A 6,467-nucleotide genomic window follows, 5' to 3' on the forward strand; every position below is an offset into this window, starting at 1 on the left:
GCATTGAGCTACAGAATTGGGGTTGCAGTGATGGAATTTGGTTTTGCTTAAGAGTGATGGGGTTTTTTGGTTTGTTTGGTTTTGGTTTTGTTTTGCTGTTGTTGCATTTATTACAGGAAGTTGACTGCCAAATGCTGTATGATATTCCCAAATTGTTACTAGGCAGTTACATAGGTAAAGTTCCAAGAGATTACTGCATGACTTATCTTTTCTGAGAACTGTTTGCAAGGGACAAGTGCTGTATGATATTCCCAAATTGTTACTAGGCAGTTACATAGGTAAAGTTAAGTAAGAAGGAACACCCTTGGTTTCTGCAGGCAAGGTTCAAAGGGCCATATAAGCCTTCATAGGCCAGGCCAAACAGGTGCTCAACTGCCCCCTCCTGCGGGGACCCTGTACAGGTAAAGCTCGAGGGGGACCACTCCCTGAAAGGAAAAATGGGCGAGAAAGAGTAGACGGAGCCCAAGCAAGTCCACTTGTCAAGGGTCGCTTTATTGTATTGCAAGCTTTCCTTATATACAGTTTGTATTTAGAAGGGGTTGAAGAAGTTGGTCAAAGGTTACAGCATTCTTATGGGTATAGGGTGGGGGACTGATCACCAGGTGTTCCAAGAGATTACTGCATGACTTATCTTTTCCGAGAACTGTTTGCAAGGGGAAGGGAAAGATAACCTTGCCATAAATTCTTTCTCAAGGTTACTAGTGCAGGCAAAATGTCCTGCTTAAGTCAACTGTTTGTAGAGCCATATTATATTTTTTGGTAATGATTGTTGTTTCTCCAGCTCCCAACACTCAACAGATGGCATTCCTTACCAACAGGTTCAGACACTAAATCACAGCCAACTGCACACACTCCAGGTGGGCTGAGCAGAGCGCCACCATACAGAGGTGCCCTTGGCCCACCCATCTTTTCCCTTGTTAACCACGCTACTGCTGTCAGATTACAGCATCCTAGGCAGGACTGGTGCTCCTTCTAGAAGGGCAATGTTGCAAACATTTCCCAATGCCTAATTATTTCAAGATACTTTATTTTTAAAATGGATTAAAACACTAACGTTTGGCCCATTCTCCCTTTGTACAAGCTACAAATGTTTTCTCAGCAGCTGAGGGGCACACATTAGTATCATATCTAAAAAGTGAATAAAAAATCCATATAAAACAAATATTCAGTTTCCATAGGAGCACTGGTAAGTGTTACCCCCAACTCCTAGCCTTCCATATTGCTGCATCTGTGCCAACCCTATTCTTACAATGACATTTCAAAACTAGCAGTGGTTAAGTTAAATGGTCCCCCCAGAACCCTTAATTCAAGCTACACTTGCAGGTAACAGTTACAAGAATGGCATCTACACATTGATACTAGCAGAAGCACAGGCTGCTGGGGGAAAGTCCATCCCACTCTCCTGAGCACAAGACATGGGCAGAGTGCTGACTGTCCTGCTCCTTTACTTCCAGTGGGAAGTCATGGTTCTGGATTTCCTTCATGAGTTGCCACATTGGTCATGACATCACATGATAGATCATGGGCCTCTGGAATCCATTGAAAGTAGAAGCAGCAGCAACCGTGTATGCACCCATGTTTTCAAAGAGCATCCAATCACCCACATGCATTTCAGGCAGGTTACAGTACTCAATGATCTGATCTAAGCCATCACACATTGGTCCCCATATGCTGAATGAGTAATACTTCTCATCTGGGTTAGGTCTTTTCTGTAGCAGGGGCTTTACATGTGCATGATCATAAAGGATGCAATTAAATGATCCATATATTCTATCATTCACGTAATACATAAAAGTTTGCTCATTTGACTCATCTTCATCATCAGAGTTGGTCTGCTCCTTCAATACAAGTTTTTGGCAATGATATTGATTGCAAGCATGAAAGCTAATGCAACATACTATCTGCCTGGCTCAGCTATGATTCTCATTCCAGAGTCCGATGGAAAATACTTGTCCAGCGCTAGCTTGATCACACTGGTGAGCTCTTCAGATTTAAGCTTCGTATCCTCGGGTCCAGGAAAGCCACCACCATTATCAAGTAGATGCATGCTGAAACCAAGTTCAGCTCCCATGTCAAAGACACACCTGGCATCTAATACTGCCTGCATAAAGGTCTCCGGATCAGTACAGCCACTCCCCGTGTGGGAGGTGACACCAATGACATCAATCTTTAGCTCTTTTTCCTGTTCCAGAAGAAGTCTGCTGGTTTTGACTGTGGCACCAGATTTAACACTGAGGTGACAAGCTGCTTTGGAATCATCAGTGGCAAGCCGCAAAACCAACTTTGCCTTCAGATGTGCTCTAGTGACTTTCATCAACTCAACTTCACTATCAAAATCATCATCTGGGCTCCATTGCTGGCAGCATATTTAATTTGACACATTTGTTTCCAAGAATTTGCATAGATAATCCTCTCTGGAGGGACCCCGAGGCTTTGTGCCAACTGGATTTCAGTCTTACTCGCACAGTCGAATCCCGTCCCTATGGCAGCTAGGGTGTTCACTGAGGCTCTACTGTCATTACATTTGACAGCACAAAAAGGAGTGACACGGGAAAGAGTTTTTAACCACCTCAGATGTTTCTTTAGAATGTCTCAGAGGTCTGTGACATAGAAAGCACTTATCATCAAAAGAAGAAACTTCATTAATTTTTTGGTCTACGATGTCCTCGGCAGTAAAACCTTCATTGAGATATGGCAGTCAAAGTCTACCTTATTAAAGTTGTTCATGGTTTCTTGGTGTGCCTATGGAAAACTTAGAGCTGGTATTAAAGAAGCAGAATTCTAGTGTATCACAAAGGAAGAGTTCTCCAGTAACTCTGAATTTTGTCTCCTTGAAGCAGCAATCGAAACTGTTATGATACATGTCATGCAACATATTTAACTGAACGATAAATCATGTTATTAGTCATTTTGGTTTTTGGCTCGTCTGTGCTCTTTTTGATGTATGAATCAATAATACTCTTGTCCTCTGCTTCTATTGGGTCCAATGTTTGAGTTAAAATGTTATAGGAGATATATGAAACTCCTATAAAATGGGGCTAACAGTTTTTAAAAAACAAAAGCATTTAGAAAAATAATGCTTATGGTTATTTTCCACCATTCTTTACTTTGATTTAAACACCTTAGTTTGACCTAAATTCAGCATTAATTCTAAAGGGAATAGTGGTCAGACTGAGAATAAAGCTGGTAGTTTCCCCTTCCCTTTCTCCATTGTCCATTTTAAAGAAAAGTCTTTGGAAAACTAGCAGTGACAGTTCCAATGGATATGAGATCCTGTGGTAAAAGAAAAACAAAAGTTTTCATATAAAATCCAGTTTCTGGGTGTTCCTGACTGTGCTGTGCTGCATCTTTCTCTATGGTTTTCCAGGACTGGATGCCACCAAGACCATGAGGATGGCAGTAAGACAGAGTCAGCTCCTATAGGAAGTAAAGGCACGGTTCATGATAGACCACTAATGTAGCACATGTGAGTGAGCATTCCACTGACTGCACAAGAAAGGCATGTTCAACTCTCATGCATGGGAGGGAAGTGGACACCTAGAAGTCCATGCTGGAGGGACAGAACCGACTTCTGACATTTGTCCTCTAACCTCTACAATGGAACCAAGGCACTCACCTGCCAATCCCCAAACAAAAATAAGTAAATGAAATGTGAAAAATTGGACCAGTTTGACATAGGGAATATATATATATATATATATGGGTTTGAGTGGTCTTCTTTTGTTCACAGAAAATAAGTACCTGTCCTTCTGCTCCAGATTGTGACTGCAATACAAACCACAGACTTGATAAAACAGGTGACCTCAAAGGCCTACTTTCAACATTCCCCCCAAGATTTCTTATAGGTGTGTCTATGTGAGCTCAGCAAGCCCTCTTTTACCCTAAAGACCTGATACTGATTAGTCCTTTCCCTCATCTTCCTCACCTCTAGAATGAGACCCAGAACATCCACAGTGTGATTCTGTGCACTGTCAGTACAGAGGGCTGCACAGACAGCACAGAAATTAAGAGCACAGGATGCTGTTGCAGAGGAGGCAGGTTTGGTTCCCAGCACCCAGATGATAGTTAACACTCTGCCATAGTACAGTATCAGAAGATCTGATGCTCCACTCTTACCTCTACAGGCACTGCTTGCACATTTTTCACTTGCTTACATGCAGGTAAAACACCCATGTACATAAGACAAAAGTAATTTAAAAAAAAAAGCAGATAAGTGCTGAAAACCTAAACAGTAAACACAAGAAAGCCCTACTTTGGGTGTTAATTTTCCTTTGCTGGCTCTCTTTATTCATGATGTCCGGACCTGGTCCATCTTAGATAGTTCCCTCCTTAATGTCAGTACCTACCTCAAGTGTGAATAAGAGTTTGCATCTTCCACCTGGAAAATTTGACTTCAAACTTGTTATCATACGGATTTTCTCACGGATTCACTTTTTCTGACATGCTCTCCCCTCTTGTTCTGATAAAAGAATTTCCCCCTTCTTCTGTAATCTATAAAAAATGAGATAGCTACTTCATAATCAACTTTTCTATTACTGTAAAGGGAACAAGTTAAAACAGGAAAAAGCTTCTAGCCCAGTATCTGCATTGATCACAAGCTACCTTGGCTCCTTTTCACCTAGGTCTGCGGATTAATATTATCACCACTCTTTGCTTCCTGTGTGCATGCTCTACCTGATGACTAGCTTTATATTTATAGATTTTTTTAAAATATTTTATTTTTTGTTTTTGTTTTATGTGTATGCATGTATTGCTTGCACGTAAGTAAGTGCACTCATGTTGTGCAATGCCCGCGGAGGACAGAGAGGCTGTTAGATCCCCTGGAACTGGAGTTATGGACAGTTGTTAGCTGCCATGTAGGTGCTGGGATTCAAACCCAGGTCTTCTGGAAGAACAACCAGTGTTCTTAACTGCTGAGCCAACTCTCCAGCCCCTTGTACATGGTTTTACATGTAGAAACTTCTATGGAACTTCCTCCCAGTTTCCACCATATACCCCTAGAGTGACCCTCCAGACCATATTCCCAGCTGACAGCATTTTCTATCACTCCATTAAGCAAGAAGCAGTTAGCTCACTCATGACCCCTAGGGATTGAGACAAAAGTTACTGACTAAAGGAAGCAAGAGCAGAGCTCATGGGGGACAGGGAGCATGAACACTCCACTAGATTTTGAAAAGTAAAACTCCCAAGGAGTGTGCAGTGGATAAGTTGGCTCCTCACTGGTTTAGCAACAACATGCTTAGAAAAGTTATGTCTTGATATTGATTATATCAGTGTCCATTAAGTTCCTGCTATAAGTCTCCTAAGATCCCCTGGGAAGGTCAGCACAATGGTATCCCTCTAGGAACCCCTCCCACTCCCAGAATCTTACTCAGTCTTCCATAATGAACCTTCTTTTTACATCTGTTTGCTTTTTATATGAAGTTCCTTACCTCTCTTGGGAAAGAGACAAGGAACCCAGAAGGCTCTTGTTCAAGAAGCTTGGGCCACTGTTGTCTGTCCAGCATTCTAGTTCCATGATTCATTTCATTAAATAAATCTAACAAAAAATAAAGTCACACTTCAGCAGGGCTCAGTTTTCTCATAAAATCATTGAATTAAAAAATATAATTTCTTTAGGTTGGAATGGAGCTTCATATCCACTTCCTCATGTCTATGCTGAGATTTATTTCTGGTCTGAGCTTGCAAGAGGCTTGTGCATGCTGTCAACCAATGCTATGAATTCATATGAGTAACTTACCTACCACTTGTCTAGAAAACTCTGTGTCCTCGTGATCATCCACCACCTCTGTCTCATATAATCTTTCTGTCCCCTCTTCTGCAATAATCCCTGAACCTTGGGTGCAGTAGTTCCATATAGGTGTCCTATTCAGGGACAGGTGTTCTGCAACCTCTTGTTCTCTGCACATTGGCTGGTCTTGAGTTTCTTTGTTAATCACCATCTGGTGCATAAGAAAACTTACTTGGTGAGAGTTGAGTGATGCACTAATCTATTGGTGTAACAATAACTCACTAAGAGTTTAATACAATAACTAATTGGTAGAACACTAGTATTAGGTATTCTTCTATGTCCTGTGATCTTTTCAATCTCAGGTTCCTAAGCCTGATATCAATGTCAGGTATGGACTTCATCTTAGGAAGCAGAACTTAAATCCAAAAGCAGTGGCTGGTTGCTTCCATAATATGTGTGCCACTATTGCACTAGAAGGCATATCTTACCAGGCCAGATGTTACTGTAGTTAACAGAATTCACATCTCAGTAAGGATGATGATTATTTCTCCTTCCAGTAGTTTGTATAGCACCTTCCAGCACTACGAAATCTATTCAGTAGATATGAGGCTCTGAACTCAGCACCAGCTTGATTTCTCCTTGTTTGTTCTATAGCTCATATATGTAGTGTCTTCATCAAAAAGGTCTTACCATCCAGTTCTGGTGGCTAATTGAAGAGCTGGTACAGAGTGGCTAG

General features: G+C 41.4%; 1 pseudogene; it reads right to left on the minus strand.

Annotated features, from left to right (window-relative positions):
• Nucleotides 1-1,345: 1,345 nt before the first annotated feature.
• Nucleotides 1,346-2,727, minus strand: LOC103737740 (annotated as a pseudogene).
• Between the last annotated feature and the right edge of the window lie 3,740 nt (nt 2,728-6,467).

This window comes from Nannospalax galili, unplaced genomic scaffold (assembly GCF_000622305.1).
Source record: "Nannospalax galili isolate Female #2095 unplaced genomic scaffold, S.galili_v1.0 scaffold397, whole genome shotgun sequence".
NCBI lineage: Eukaryota > Metazoa > Chordata > Mammalia > Rodentia > Spalacidae > Nannospalax > Nannospalax galili.